This window comes from Schistocerca piceifrons, chromosome 1, assembly GCF_021461385.2.
Source record: "Schistocerca piceifrons isolate TAMUIC-IGC-003096 chromosome 1, iqSchPice1.1, whole genome shotgun sequence".
Taxonomy (NCBI): Eukaryota; Metazoa; Arthropoda; class Insecta; order Orthoptera; family Acrididae; genus Schistocerca; species Schistocerca piceifrons.
In genome coordinates this window covers 747,405,864-747,422,734 of record NC_060138.1, presented here as the reverse complement: position 1 = coordinate 747,422,734, position 16,871 = coordinate 747,405,864, and the positions used below count along the sequence as shown (strand labels likewise).

The 16,871-nt window shown below is 40.7% G+C and overlaps 1 protein-coding gene across 1 annotated transcript in view; it reads right to left on the bottom strand.

Moving 5' to 3' along the window:
- The window catches only part of LOC124711856 (putative serine protease K12H4.7), a 132,471-nt gene extending 126,676 nt beyond the window's left edge, over window positions 1-5,795 (bottom strand). The window contains exon 1 of the mRNA XM_047242088.1: window positions 5,584-5,795. The gene's annotated coding sequence lies outside the window, so the exon portion shown is untranslated. The remainder of the gene's footprint in view (window positions 1-5,583) is intronic.
- Between the last annotated feature and the right edge of the window lie 11,076 nt (window positions 5,796-16,871).

Below are 16,871 nucleotides of genomic sequence, written 5' to 3'. Positions count from 1 at the left end.
TTTTACAGTACAGAATATAAATACAATAAAATCTCAGAAAATGCTCTTAAGATCATAAAATATAGATGGTCATTATTTGTATTTGTATTTCTTTATTGGTCCTGTAAATCGTGTTTAGGTACACATTTAGCACAAATGATGTAGGACAAGTCAGGTTGGTACAGTATATACATCATCATACACATTGTTATTTTGAAAGGATACATAATTAAAAATTATTCAATACATGTTGAATATTGATGACAAATTTAACATAATAAAATAAAATGATAGACTTATTAAGAATATTTGAGCAATTACACTACACTTTTCTGATACTCTAAAAACTCGGAAACAGAATAGAAGCAGTGGTCAAGCAAGTACTCTTTCAGTTTCATCTTAAACTTTTGTAAATTTTGCATATGTTTCAAATAGGATGGCATGGATTGTACAGCATTATGCCAGAATGATACACTCCTCTCTTACAAATGTTTGTACTTACTGTATTGACATGCAAGTAATGTTTCTGCCTAGTATCATGAGGGTGGTAATCACAGTTATACTTGAAGATACTTCCATCTTTTAAAATACTTCCTTTTGTGAAATTTAATATTTCATACATATATAAGCAAGGAAGAGGCTGTATACTGATATTTTTAAATATTGGCCTATAGGTGTCTCTGTACTTAGCATGGTTTATTAAACTAACAATCTTTTTCTGTAGCCTAAATGTTTTGTTTGCATCTGCAGAGTTCCCCCAAAAGATAATGCCGTACATCAGCAGTGACTGAATACTGCCATGGTACATTGTGATCACAGACGCATGGCTTGTATTTTGTGCAAGGATTCTTACTGCGTACGTAAGTGTGTTTAGCTCTTTATTTACATGGTTAAGATGTGTCTCCCATTTTAGGTTTTGCTGTATATGTATACCTAAAAATTTTGTGTCGCTCACAGATGAGACAGTTTTTCCATCAATCTTAAAAATTGGTCTTGCAAGATGTAGTTTCTGTGAATCGTGGAAATTGACTGTCACTGTTTTTTCATTATTTAGTATTAGCTTGTTTGTTCTAAACCACTGTATCAAATTTTGTATTATACCTGTAGATGTTTTTTGTAGGCTTTCCTCATCACGTGATTTGATTAGGATATTTGTGTCATCTGCAAAAAGTACTGTTGTCCCTTTAGTTATTTTTTCTGGCAAATCATTAAAATAAAGAATGAAAAGAATTGGCCCAAGGACTGACCCTTGAGGAACTCCATATGTAATGTTTTGTGAATTACTGTAAAAATTACAATTTTTTGTGTTTTTATGTATTTGTATTTTATTTGAGTGATCTGTTGACGGTCATGAAGGTAGGAATGTATCCACTTATTTGGCAGGCCTCGTATTCCATAATAGCTTCTGCAACAGAGTATTATGATCAATTACATCGAAGGCTTTACTAAGGTCAAGAAATATGCCAGACACATGTTGCTTATTATCTACTGCAGTTAGAATTTCATTTAAGAAGGTATAAATAGCTGACTGTGTTGATCTGCCAGTTCTGAATCCATATTGTGCATCACTTATTATGTTTTCTTTATTTAGAAAGGCTGTCAGCCATCTAAGAAATAGTTTTTCAAGAATTTTACCAAAGCCTGACAATACTGATACAGGTCTATAGTTTGCAGCTTCATGTTTGTCCCCTCTCTTGTACAGTGGTGTCACTTTTGCCATTTTCAGATTTCTCGGGAATATACCACTCATGAATGACGAATTGAAAATATCTGTTGGTGGTTCTATGATCGATGTTACACTTGCTTTGATGATAATATCGTGTATTTCATCAGTACCTGCTGAATACTTATTGGGTAACCTTTTTATAATGACAGATAATTCCTCAGGTGTTGTTGGAGACATGAATAGGGTTCTTGTAAGAATTTTTGTATCTGACTGGAGTGTATTGCTGTCTGGTTGTGAGTTGTAATGTTTGGTAATCAGGCGGTGTGCAACATTAGAAAAGTAGTTGCTAAATTTATTAGCCACTACTGTGGCAATGTTAAGTCGTTTAGAATGTTTTAACCCTATAGTGCATAGTGGTGCATATATGCCCTGTCACATAGTTTCCACAGACATTATAAAGCAGCAACAATTTTTCAAGCTCTATCCTAGCAGCAGTGATACATTGCTGAAATTCCACTTTCGATTGTTGCTTTCATTATTGGCAATTTTCACTTTGTTAGTCTTCCATGAGGTGTAATCCTTGATGATGACATTGTACAGACAGTGTTGAGTTCTGAGTGTTTGAATAATCAATAATCATTGTTTTAGCTAGAGGTAAGCACTGAAACATTATGTTTTGATGGCCTAATTTGTATATTTTATATACTAACAAGACTGAATCTTCTATCCTTCAATTCTGGATATTCATACGCTTCCGAAATTGCTTTTGTTATAGGTTAATAAACTACTGCATAAAATGATCCAAGAGATCCCTTCACCCAGCTACTTTAGTGGATGAGATGGAGTTGATTGTCATAAGTCTATTATGACAGAAGTCAACTACAATCAGTTAAGAAAATGTCACCAATGGACAAGGATGTTCTATGGCATAGTCTGGGTTTTATTTTACTGAAGATGCCGAAATTTGTCCATACCATAATGTCTTGTTGATGACAAAATTTCAGTTCCTGCAGAAGACTTACTGCAACACATTTGGTAAAGAAAAACACACAACCAAGAAGGCTTTAAGACCAGTGACCATTGCAATGTCTGATAGATTGAAGTTACTAACATTTTTAAACCTGGTGAGAAAATCTGTACCAAATGTGGACAAGAAGTGGCCAAAAAGAATCATCCTGCCGGGATAAGTGAGAATCACCATCCACTGAAGACATGGATGTTTTTGATGCTTGCTTTACTGCTAATACTTCATTATCATCACTTGGTGAGTCACCATTAAAGGTTCAACAGATCAGAAAAATGGATTCAATGGGATACATAAAGCATAAAGTTCTGAAAGCCCAAAGTAGCATTACTAAGATAATTGTCACAGCTGCTGCTGTGAGCCAAGTACACATGTCTCCAGTGTGTGTGTGTGTGTGTGTGTGTGTGTGTGTGTGTGTGTGCGACACTGATTTTGAAAAGTACCGGTTTAAGAAGCCATCACTTTGTGTCAAAACACTAAAGTTGATACCTTAAGCAGCTACAGAGAAATCTTGCAGAAAATGAATAAATTATATTGATGTATCTTGCTGACAATTATTCATTTCTTGTTGAAGATGCTGTGCAATGATTTTACTCGGAGAAGGCCACATTACATCCATTTGTTATCTATTCTGGTGGCAAAGAATGTCAAAATATTAGCATTTGTATGATCAGTAAGTGGCTCCTTCATGATACAATTGCTGTCTATGCCTTTGAAATAAAGTTAATACCATATTAAACATGAACAAGATGATGTCATCAACAGCTTTATGTACCCACATGGTTTTGCTCATTCCTTCCACTGGCCAGCTGCTAAAGGCACCTGCTGGATCACTGAGCAACATATTTTCACGACTTTAGAAGCACAATCATTATCATCGTCATCATCATCAGGGAGACAATACAGCTTTCCTCAAACTGTCCTTGACGAACTTGTAGAACTATTCAACCCAAAATGGAACTGACTCTCATGTTTTTGTTTTGCAAATTTGCTGTGTTGTCTCTTATACTTGTTTTATGACACATGTTAAATTAATGTTTGAAACTGATTTATATACTCAAAGAAAAGTAACTGTGGGACATTATGAGCAAAATCTTTCACTTTTCAATCTTCTCGATGGGCTAAAATAATAACTTTTGAAATGCATTCTTACCCATCAATAAACTGGATCAGAAATTAAACCACATAGCTTTGAAAGCTTAAAGCATGCTCTCTCTAGGTGTGGCAAGAAAAAGAGGATTGAACAAGACACAGTTGAGATATTGCCCCCCCCCCCCCTCCCAAACATATTCTAAAATTTGAATGTACAAAATTTTGGCAACTTTGCAGATGCATATCTTTTCTTGTAGGCATCCAATGCTAGTTGAATTTGATCCATATATAAACATCATAGGCAGGTGTGATTGTTTCATATGAATAGTAGTAGTGTTCAGCCAAACCTTGGCTCTCAGAAGAGCAAGGCAAATTTTTGAGCTACTTTAGAGGCTTGTGTATATCCTGAAGTGCTGTATGCAAGCGAAACCTTGGTACTTAATAGAAAAGGCAATCTGAAGAACATTATTGAAGGAGGAAAGAAAGATTATGAGGAAAATGCTGGGACCAGATAAAACAGACGAGGGGTACAGACTCAAATTGTGCAGAGCAACAGAAGAACTGTCCAACCTTGCTGCAAATATCAGGAAACGAAGATTGAAATTCTATGGACACATTCATAGACTCCCATCTTCAAGGCTATTGCACAAGATTTTGACATACATTGCAAAACTGAAGAAAATTCCATGGACAGAAGAAGTCAAATATGACTTGGAAAAGTCACAGATAGGAACATAGGACATACTAGACAGGAAACTTGACAGTCAGAAGATAAATAGATGGGTAGTAAAGCCAGTGAATGAAGTCCCTAAAAGATCAGGTACCAAGTGGTCAGAAGAAAGCACATAGCGAAAGAATCAATGTAATGCATGATCCAACAGGGTCCATACACACATAATAATAAGAATAATAATAATGATATATTTAGGTGTGGCTAAATGCCAAATTTTAGACATGATGTGATTCAACATAAAAGTTGTCTTTGTGTATTAAAGTGAATGACCAAATGTGTGAGAGAACTTTTAAAAAAAAGTCTAGCAAACTTGGTACATTAGTATTTTTGTATGTGATGCGAAGATGAGTAGCCTCTCTTTAAAAGCCCCTAGAAGTTCAATCACTGCAGATACTGAACTGAAATTTGGCACATAAGAATGAAAGACCTTGTGGAACCTTCACACCAAATTTCATTAGATCTGGAGACGGTCGAGAGGGCCCCCTGGTCCCCTTGATGTAGAATGACCATACTGTAGTTTTTGGTTGTTAGACAATTTTCCAATGCAGTTATGGAACCATGTTTTCATTTTAACAATTCAAAGTGGCTGAGGACCCAGAAGCAAAAGACTCCGAGTAAATTTGATGAACAAGAAAATCAGTAACGAAGGAGAGAGGTTTACACATTTTTTGTTTATAGTATAATTCAATGATACAGGTAGCGCTACAGAGTTTTCACTCTCTACATTAAACGATCTGACTCAAAACTTAAAAAAAAAGAAAGTACACCGACAGTTGCCGACAGCAACCCTTAGAAACCAAAGTTATTGACGCTGGACAGCATTGTGATTACATGTAATCATAGTTTCGTCGAAATAGATTAAATGCACCGTTGCGTATCTGTGTTTTAAGCGATATTAATGACAGACAAGTATTCGAACTCAATTGAGCTATAAAGATGAAGTAATGAAGTGTCATTTCATCCTTTCCTATTTACAGTAATCTGAGTCAAAATTACTACTAGCTGCAAATAATTTGGAACCAGTCACTCACTACAAAAGTTCTTATTACTTAAAAGTAATGGTTATCACGCGACGGTTTTCCTGCTTACCACTTAAGTAATGTTTTTGCCAGCACTGCATCAGCGGACACAAAATAATTCACTTTTCCTACAGCTTACTTTCATCAGATTGTAACTTCGACGATATATAACACGACGAAATATTTTCTGTTATTTGCTGTTTACACTTCCATCACACTCAAATGTCACATGTCATACACAAACAGCGATGCAAAGGTCTTCGACGACTTGTCAAGTGTAAATATATACTTTGATAGTTTGATACCATATCGTTTCCACCACGGCAGCGAACAAAGTTCGTTGCGCAAACTATTTTTGTGAGGTTATCACTCTTCCGTGATGTTACGGATTCCACAGTCCACATTTACAATCGAAGTTGTAATGCAGAACGTTTATCTTTAGATTTGGAATATTTATGTATAATATCTACATGTTGATCATGTCGGAGATGGGTACATATAGGCCCGGATCTAGGGCTGAGAGGGGGGGGGGGGGGGGCGGCAATTTCATCATGGGACTCCAAATTCGTATTCTTGAAAAAAGTGTCTAGCATCCAGTGCATGTTGGTAAATCGATGGTTCATATGATTTTGAAACCCATCACTTGGTCTTTGGACATTTTTTTGAATACATTCTAAGTTGATATTTTAATGAACCATAATCTGATTTTTGAATGCGTGCATAGTGTACGTGATGTCTCTGCCAGGGAAATTACGTCGCATCTAGAAATGAAGAACTTCCCCACAGACAAAATGGGATGAGGCTATACACTCTGAGTCGAATTAAACCGATCGAGCGCATGCCAATCGCTGTTCGTTTATGTGATTGATTACGCGTGTTAACGATATATGTTGTTATAATTAAGAGGGAAATCCATAGATTCATACTAACAGAGTGGAAATATACGACTAACAGAAATAACCGCTAAGAAAGAATACATATTATCTTCTCGGTGTATCTAAGAAAATGAAATTCTGAAAGAAAATTTTTACCAGATCGCTACACTACTAAGGGCCAGTTGTACAGTCCTTGGCTGTCAGCCACTTAATTCCATTCTCGGAATAGCGCAGGAAATGTGTTGTAGGAACACGTAATAATGCCTAACCGGAGAATAAATGTGAGATAACTAAACCAGTGATTCTAGCAGGGTTAGTGAAGTTAAGCAAAGAATAAGTTTTGACAGTGGCATGAGTAGTTAGAGAATTACTAATGACAAGCTTGTTTGTTAGAACGAGGAAGGACAAGAGACAGGGATGTTACACAAATTATATGGAAGAATATGATGAATACAAATTTACATAAAAATTTCGTATTACTGCTATTTTTCGATTTCTTGCTTGGGAAACTGGAGCGTATGAATGAAATGTGAAACTATTTCCTAACATATAACTTTTTGCTTGTAATAGGCCTTTTATGTGTTTAATATTGGTACTTCATCAATTATATGTCATGTTATTTATGTAAATGAGATGGATAAAAACCACCATTTGTGTCAAAACAGTCTCGCTTATTTGGTGGGAGTTACAATTCCTGCAGTATTAGAAGGCCTATTTCGTTTTATCTGGCAGACAGTGACAAGGTAGATATCATCAAATCGAGGAACCGCACTACTCTTGGGTACTATTCATACTTCAGTAGTAGACAACGCCATTTTGGTTTTTCGCGTTGCAAAACGTTTCATAAACTTTTAATTGTTGCTGGCTTGGCGGCAGTATTTGAAGAGGGAGGCAAGCTGGTGGGGTTGCCTTGCATTTTAGTGTCCACAGGCGATGTTCCAGAGCATGTGATAGTGTAAGCCACATCTGTAATGGTGAATATACCATCTGCTGAAAAGCGAGAGATGAGTTCCAACATGTCAACTTCTGGTGGGACAGGAATGGTGTGCATGAAACTGTGTGTGATGGTGCTTGCACCCGACCACCTGTCTGTACAGGTAGCGGTAACCACGGGGTCAGTATGGTGTAATATGTCAAATATGTTGTCAAGCGGAAATTCTTGGAGATTCATATGTACTTGGAAACTGATTAATGGAAATAAAAGAGGTGGTAGGGCGAGGAGTACCTGTTGTGGCAGGTCGGCTAAAGTCCACAATTGTGTGAGCCAGTCCACTGACATTTGTTTTTTGTTTTCCAGTTGTTTGTTTTCCTGGTCTGACGTTAAGATGGCCAGACAAACAAAATCTGGCAATACATCTGTTGACGAAAGTTTTTGGTACTGTCTCTGTTGATACATCGGAAATGGCCATGGTCTCCATTCCTTGTTCTATCTATCACTGACAGAATGTAATGGTAACCATGTGATTCGGACAGTGGCCAATGATGTCAGTGTGGGCGTACTGGAATCGTCACTTTGGAATAGGGAATTTAACAAAGGGGGGAGGGGGCTGTATGTGGCTGGACCTGTCCATTCGAAACATCACACCAAATTTGTTTGGAAGCGCCTGGTAGCGTGTGTTGCAATTGAAGTCCGCTGTCTGGTTTGTTAAACAAGTTGTGGAGATCGGCATCTGTGGCTTTTGCATCTGTGATCCTATCAAAGTCCATCTGGGCAGAGATAGCCTTGATATGGGGAATGCCACAATAGGATAGGCACCTTTGGTGTATCGCACGTTGGTAACGGAACTATGCTGTGAAATACAGGTGGTAAAATCTCCTGGGTGCACTATCTGCCGACAGGTTGCGGAATATGTCTGTCAATGGGGGATCGTCTGTATATATGGCAAGAGGTCTCCCCTCAACATCATCTTGAAAATGACGAACTACTTCATATGTGGCAAGTAGTTTGGATCAAATGTAGACAATTTTTTCTGTTTGTTGGTAAGTTTGCATGAGAAAAACCTGAGTGGCTCAGTGATTCCACCGATCTCATGCTGTGAAGCAGCCCTGATCGCGTTATCTTTAGCATTAGCTGTGATAATTACATGTGCATCGGGCGATAGTTGGGCGAGGATCATGGCATGTGACAGATGTTCTTTAATTTTTTCAAAGGCCATCTGCATTTTCAGTGTCCAATCGAGGCATCATTTACCAAATGTATTCTTGCTGTGCAATGCTTGTGTGAGTGGTAGTAAAGTCTCAATGGCATGTGACAATTGGTTCCTCTAGAAATTTATGACCCCCAAAAACCTACACAGCTCTTGGTAGTTTGGTAGTTGTTGGGAAGTGAGAGGAGACATATCTTTTCAATTTTCACAGGAGTAGGGTGCACCCCAGATGCATCGATGTGGTGCCTGACAAAGGGCACATGGGTTTGCTGAAGATGGCACTTGTCATTGTTTATCATGACGCTGTGGGAGACCAGCTTATCAAGGATGATATGCAGGTGGTCGTCGTGGTCTTGCTGGTTTTTTACGTCATCTAAATAGGCGTACGAAAAAGGCAAATGCTGTCAATAAATCATTGCCACTTCTCTTCCACGTTTTTTAATCCATACGAAATATAGAGCAACTCAGAGAGAGTGAATGGCCTGATTATAACAGTTTTTGGTATGTCTTTGGCCACCTTCGGAATCTGCAGGTATGCTGTTTTGCATCGATGACACCGAAAATTTTTGCCCCAGCCAAGACATGGGAAAAATTGTGCAAGTTCAGAGTGGGTAACTGTCAATGACTGCACAGAGTTTGAGGTAGCGGTAGCTACCACATAGGCGCCAAATACTGTTTTTTTTTCTTTTAGGAAATAGTTTAATTGGGTAGGTCCAAGCACTGTCTGATGGCCTGACCATGCCAGTTCGCAAAAGTTCCCCAACTGCAGCTTTAGCCACTTTATGTTTGTAAGGAACGAGACGACACAGGCAGTGTCAGACAGAGGGACCTGATGTGGTTCTAATTTGGTGAATTGTACCATCCTGCAAGGCACAGATTGTGTGTGCTCTAGAGGGAGAGCATGGAGTGAGTCCATCGCTGTTAACATCATACAGCATTGTCTTGGTAGCACAATTTAGTGGGGAGTGTGATGCTTCACTACCCTTAGAAGTGTCTGTAGTAGTGGTGCCACGGTAGTGATCGGTGTCAAGATGATGAAGGTCATCGAGATGCTGTTGAACTGCCTCTGGTGATACAGTGGGGTCCACAATTTGTCTCCGTAATTGTTTGTTGTGGAGGCTTATGACCTCATTGTCATATGTAATGATGAGTACTTGACTGCCTTTACACATAGCTGGTTGAAGAGTCATACGCTTTGTAGTTCCAGGTCTATTGGTGTCTTGAGCAGTGGTAGTGTAATCGAGGGCATGACGTGCTGGCAAGTAATGTATCACTGACTACACTACAGATCGGCTGCTGGTTCAAAATTGTTCAAATGGCTCTGAGCACTATGGGACTCAACTGCTGAGGTCATTAGTCCCCTAGAACTTAGAACTAGTTAAACCCAACTAACCTAAGGACATCACAAACATCCATGCCCGAGGCAGGATTCGAACCTGCGACCGTAGCGGTCTTGCGGTTCCAGACTGCAGCTCGGCTGCTGGCCATCCCATCTTAATAGGAGAGTGAAATTTAAATCCAGCAATAGTTGGTAGTGCCAGAAGAAATTGGCTCTCAGGACTGGTTCAACTGTCTCTGCCACTAGGAATGTCCAAAGTATTAGTATATCTGTTCCGAGGTTAGGCACGTGTATGCAGTTCCAGAAACTGTGCTTGCAGTGTCATTGGCCATGTGCAGTTGCAGTGACAATGGCGACAGTGCACCAGTTGCGAGAACAGGTAGTACTGTCGGCAACCACCTGCCCATTATGCCCATTAAAATGCTGCATTGCTGCTGTTCTGTCGTGGAGTGCAGAAGCATCACGTTATGAAGAGGAGCCTGGTGCGTCTTCATCAGTTTGGTGTTCTAATTTGGGTAGGTGCAGGGTTGTCTGCAGCGCTGTGCATCCTTCCCAGATCTGGTGTCAAATGAGCAGTATCTTTGCTGTGTGTTGGGAGTGGGAGTAAGTGATACACTTGGTCAGAGCGCGTTTTGTTTATACATAGAGTAGGGGCAGTGGCCAACTGAGGAGGCAACAACCTTGGCTCTTACAGTAGGCGACTGGTATACACTGGAGCTGTGAAAGGCGCTCAGGGTAGTAAAGAGGGGGGAGGGGGCACAATCCGGTTTGAGTCAGTCTGACTGTCACAGGCAGTTCATGGCCGTACAGAATGTTGCTGCAGCTCGTCCGGGATCGTGGTAAATCTGATTCGGTGTAGGCATGCTAGGTGTCGACTGCAGTGTAGCGTTGTTGTTCGTTGGTTAGAATGCAGTGTTGTGAAAGTGTCTGCATTCTGTCAGTGAGACAAAGCTTAAATTCCAGAGGTGCCTGGCTGCGGAGGGTAGCTGTGCAGTCTAAGGCACCTTGCCACAGTTCGCCTGCCTGCCCCTGTCGGAGGTTTGAATCCTCCCTCAAACATGGGTGTGCGTGTGTTGTTCTTAGCACATGTTAGTTTAAGTTAGATTAAGTAGTGTGTAAGCCTAGGGACCGATGACCTCAGAAGTTTGGTCACATAGGAACTTACCACAAATTTCAATTTCCGGAGGTGCCTCCTCATACACTAGAATCGCTGTTTGGATGTTCTCTGGCAGTTTTAGGAGCCAAAGTGCCCATCACGCACGATCAGGCACTAACATTGGATCAATTAGAGTTCGCAGGCGGCGCAAGAGCGAAGACGTCGTGCTGTTGCCCAAAGTAGTCTCGTTGATGACGAGATGTAGCTGCACTTCAGGCGTGCCTCTTAGTCATTGTAATAATAATAATAATGGCGTGTGATAAGGGCCTCCCGTCGGGTAGACCGCTCGCCTGGTGCAAGTCTTTCGATTTGACGCCATTTCGGCGACTTGCACGTCGATGGGGATGAAATGATGATGATTAGCACAACACAACACCCAGTCTCTGGGCGGAGAAAATCTCCGACCCAGCCGGGAATCGAACCCGGGCCCTTAGGACTGACAGTCTGTCGCGCTGACCACTCAGCTACCAGGGGCGGACTTAGTCGTTGTAGCAGTAGTGTCTTGAGTGTTTCGTATCTGTGTAGAAACGGAACGCCCAAAATCAAGTCGCTGATAAAGGTAGCACTGTCCCTGAGGTGGTTAAGAAGAGTGGCGAACTTCTCGTTGTCCATAATGATGCCACTGGCTGACATCAAACATTCGCTGAAGACAACCACATCGCGGGAGAATCCTCTCGGAACAACGGTAGTTTCGGACGGTGGTGGGCGGTATGGTGGCCGTCAGTGGTTTTGGTTGTAAAGCATCATTGCGAGGAAGGTGCGGCACTGCACGGGAAACGCGGGAGGCGCGCAGCGTCGGTGCGCGAGACGGTAGGAAATGCCATTCGACAGAGGGAGGTCCATGATGAGGCGATTCATGTCGTGGTATGGGTGGCGTCGGCTTCAAGAGGGGATGTGTATAGAACTCGGGTGGCTGTTCGAAGAACGGCCGGGCGTGTGAGTGAAACTCCGGGGCCAACGCCGTAGGCACGACTTTCGCAATATCAGATGTCTGAGACGGCAGAAAATGTATTTGAGAGTTCGCCTGAGGTCATGGCACAGTAAAGAAGGAAGGCCTGCTCCATTTATTATCCAGCGGCGCAGGCGGTGTCTCATGGAGTTCGTGCGGACGTGCAGTCGTCCGCGACGCGGCTGACGCGGGTGTGACATCACTTGAACAGGGAGACAGCGGTATCTGACTTTGCCGAGACGAAGTCGTGATAAACGCGTTCTCGTAGTCCATAGTTAGTTTGGTGCTGGGTGTGGGCGATGCACATGCAAAGCACAGTGCTGGATCAGAAGCGAGTCGATTGTGATGCGCGGCATGGCTGGCATAGCTGGCACGGCTGGGATATGAGTGACGTCATAGTCTATATCGCGGAAATGGTGCTTAGTCGCAACGGTCGAAACCACATTTGGAAAATCGGAATACACAGGTACTGAAAGATGGTGTAAACTTTGATCCTGCAGTCCACTGGTAGATGGGTGACGAAACAGAGGGATGGAGTCCTATGGTGTGGGCCATTGTTGTTCAACCATAACTGCACTTTGGGAGGTGTTCGTATGATTCAGGTCGTTAAAGTGAGTGTCATAACGCTCATAATCACTAGCACTGGAACACGAGATGTCTTGACCTTTCCAAAGGTCGAAGGCACTTAGATTAATGTTTGTTACTGAGGCAAGTGGCCAATGTTTATTGTGATTCCCTGCAGCTCATTTGTCTGACGTACCAGGAATAGATTCAGTCGGTGCAAATCTGGATTGTTTATCGTGAAGTCACTCGTTAAATTCGACACTCGTCGTGGCACAGTTCGCTGCTAGACATCGTCGAAGATGCGAGGCTGGCCCGAAGACGTGGCGAACAATGAAGGCATTATCGCTATGTCGTTCGCCACTGTAGTATGTAGTATCCTCCAAGCCTTGGCATGTATTTTTGATGTTGCACACGGAATGTTCGTGGAATTCACGAGCCCTTGTTGAGAAATGTTACGCCACCGCAAGCATTTACATGTTCATAATTCATTACTTATTCCCATTTGGCGACATATCTATGGTACTGAAGGCGCTGTCAAGAAGAAACCACTTTTTTCCTCATTTAAAAACTGTCATTCTTCGAACACTCTTCGGTAGTTGAACACTCTTCTCTGTCTTCTTAACCATTTTACACCACAGAGAAATTATCACAGATTTTTGAAACTGTTTTCTTATTTTCTAGATTTACTACCAATTCTTACAGATAATGTTTCCCTCTAACAATAATTTTTAATGGTTCTACCCAACTATGGAGCACGTCTGGACTGAATACACAACTTATTTTACTCTTTCCATTTCTGTATCTCTTCATCTATACGATGTCTTTCTTACGCCATTCTTCTGCCCATCCTGTAGTGTATCGATGCTGCTTCTCGAGAAATTTATAATTGTTAGTTAATATCCAGAATTTTGTTACTCTTGAAAGATCTCCTCATATACATCAATTGCCTATAGATCTTAATGAATTTCTATAAGCGAATTGCTTCATTTCTTCATCGAATGAGACAAGTTCAGAATTTTCCTTGTGAAGGTTTGCATAAAACTGTAATAGCTGTCTCCTGCTTGTGTTCATCCACATTACATTTTCACATTTGGGTCCCATTCTCTTTCTCAGAACTTCTGCCTTGTGTTTTGATTATTTTTATTTGAGGTCAGTCACAAGTTACGATTCTTACAATATGTCTTTATCTATATGCATATTCTGTAAACCACAACGAAGAGCTTGTCAGAGGATAATTTTCAGTGTATTAGCTGTTAGGTTTTTTGCTCATTCAGGTACAGAGCACAAATAGAAAGATTGCTTAAATGCCTCTGCATGTGTGTGTGTGTGTGTGTGTGTGTGTGTGTGTGTGTGTGTGTGTGTGTGTGTGTATGTGTGTGTGTGTCAAATAGTATAATCTTGTCTTCTGTGTTCCTACAGTAGCAATACATAGGGGGAAGTAATATGTTTCTTGGTTTGTCCCTTAATATTGGTTCTTGAAACTTTGTAAGTAGACTTTCACAGGGTAGTTGATATCTATCTCTAAGCACTTGCTAGTTAAGTTTTATGAACATGTCTGTGACATAGTCTGTCGCTCAAACAAACTCATAATTGTTCTTGCTGCACATCATCTATTCGTGCTATCTGCTATAAGTCTGTGCCGTCTCTGGGGCAGAGTGCCCTATCTTTGACTCTTATTTCTTTGAACTGCTTTTGTTCTATGTCTACTCTTGGCGCACAACAAGTGTTCTGCCATGTTTGTTCTTTCTGTCTCTGTGTTCAATAAATGTATATACAGTTCTTAGTGTGTGTTTTACTGACCAACCATATGTCATAACCACAAGTCACATAAAATTCAGTAATATTCTAGGATGGGTTAAAAGGCTTTTGTAAGCTACCTTCTTTGTTGACTGATCACATTTTCCAAGTACGCTGCCAGTTAACCAAAGTCTGTGCCCTATTTTACTTATAGTTTAGCCTATGTGATCATTCCACTTCATATTCCCATAAACTGCTACATCTATTTGTTTGTATGTGTTGAATGATTCCAGCTGCAGCTGATTAATATTGTACTTATGGGATACTACGATTATTCAAAAATGGTTAAAATGACTCTAAGCACTATTGAACTTAACATCTGAGGTCATCAGTCCCCTAGGCTTAGAACTACTTAAACCTAACTAATCTAAGGACATCACACACATCCATGCCCGAGGCAGGATTCTAACCTGTGACCCTAGCAGCAGCGCCGTTCTGGACTGAAGCGCTTAGAACCACTCGGCCACAGCGGCCTTTTTTTCTTTTCGTGAAGAGCACAGTTTTATATTTTGGAATATTTGAAGAGAGTTGCCAATTTTCGAGCATGTTTGAAATTCTAACGTGATCTGACTGAATGTTTGAGCGGCTCCTGTTATTAGATGTACTTCATTATAGATATCTGCATCTGTAAAACATCTGTTACATCATCAATTTACATCAACAGCAGGAGTCCCAAAAAATTTCCGTTGTGCTAGCCTGAACTCAATTTTAATCTGAAATATTTCTGCTAACCTCTCCACAGATGTGATATACTGCAGGAATGAATTGTGACAAACTTATTCAGCTGCTAAATTAAACAGATTGATTTCTATCAGTGTCACAATTTGATTTTGCAATTCGCAACTGCACGTCCAGTCATCGACGTTGCTCTACGAGATGATGTTGGTTTGTCCGCTTTTCGGGGGCGAATTCTACAGAGCTTGGCTGTGGCTGCATCCTCCAGTGTCCCTGACAGCGTTGTTCACTTACCCAGCTGGGCGCTCCCATGGCCTCCATGAGTCGTTTTTTCAGCGACCATTCAACGACTGCTGTTGTATTTGTCTGTGGTTTCCCACACCACTCTCACTAGCCAATTTCCTTACATACTCATGCTAGAGAGTCGAGGCATGCATGCCTTTATCTGGCAGGGCCTGCTGGGCAGCTGCAGCTTGTTTTTGTGTTTGCCCCTTGCATGCCACATCTTCTTTTGCCAAAATTCTCTGGTTTTCCAGTTTCTTCTTGTTCATGGCGCCGATGCTGTCTGAGAAGACCTTGCATCCTCTCCACCATGCCACATGCTGGCCTCCACAACCAACACAGACAGTCAGAACGTTTTCTGTTGTTACAGATTCGCGAGTGAAGGTTTACTGCACGTCTGCCACTTCTTGGCACACATTTGCTATATTTTGTCACATGCCCAGGGTCCTGAGACCTGAATCACTGTGGCTCCACGTCCAGGTGCAATGGAAGAGGCTTAACCGTTAATTGGAAGCCTAAGAGCCTTTTTTACACTTTGCGATCTTCACCCTGAGTGGTTGGAGTGGGCTACTTGAGAGCTTGCAGAATGCTCTTTTCAACCGATTGGCGTACAAGTACAGTTTATTTATTTATACATTTTTGCATGGGTGCAATTAGTCATGCCTTACAAAATTTACATCATCATGCTTTTCAATATAAATAAAAAAATTAAAATTAACTTTACGATTTGGCATTTCATAACAAAAGGAATTAAACTGAAGGTTAAAATCTAACACACTGCTAATATTACTCATATTTTACAGGTTACAAAATTATTATGTTAATATGTATGAAAGTACCATATTTGGTTACATGTATAAATTAAATAAAATGCTTAATTGAATTGAGTATATGTGTATAAGAAATAGGTATATTAAAATAAATTATCATTGTATAAGGTAAGTCATTAAGGAGAGTGAGTGCAAACATCTTTGGATATTGGTGACATATTAGTGGTACAGTCATGGTTGCTCACTTAGTTATGTATTACAATGGATAGATACTGGTGTCAATTAAGTTACAATGATTTTTTTAACAAAATCATTATGGTTATAAATGGGTTTTCATTTTGGTTAGCTATATCCATTCACATTAGCTACTTTTCACTGTGGGTGAGGAGCAGTATTGGGGCACTTATAAGCATACACTTGTTTCTATACCTATCTTAGTTTTAGTGTACTTAAATCTAGTGTTATAGTGTGTGTGTGTGTGTGTGTGTGTGTGTGTGTGTGTGTGTGTGTGTGTGTGTGTGTGAGAGAGAGAGAGAGAGAGAGAGAGAGAGAGAGAGAGAGAGAGAGAGAGAGAGGGAGGGAGAGAGAGAGAGATACACAGAGAGAGAGGAAGATTCTGTTCTATGGCGTGTTTTTCCTCTTTCTGCTGTGTATATGCCAGTGTGCTTGTAATTGTTCTGTTTTTGGTCTAGCTGAAGGGGTAGTAATATTTCTCTTGGTAGAGGTTCCTTTGAGGTTGGCGAGGTCTGGATTATCTTTAGTGGTGTCATGTGTGGGCTAATGTATCTGCTGGGTGTGTGTATT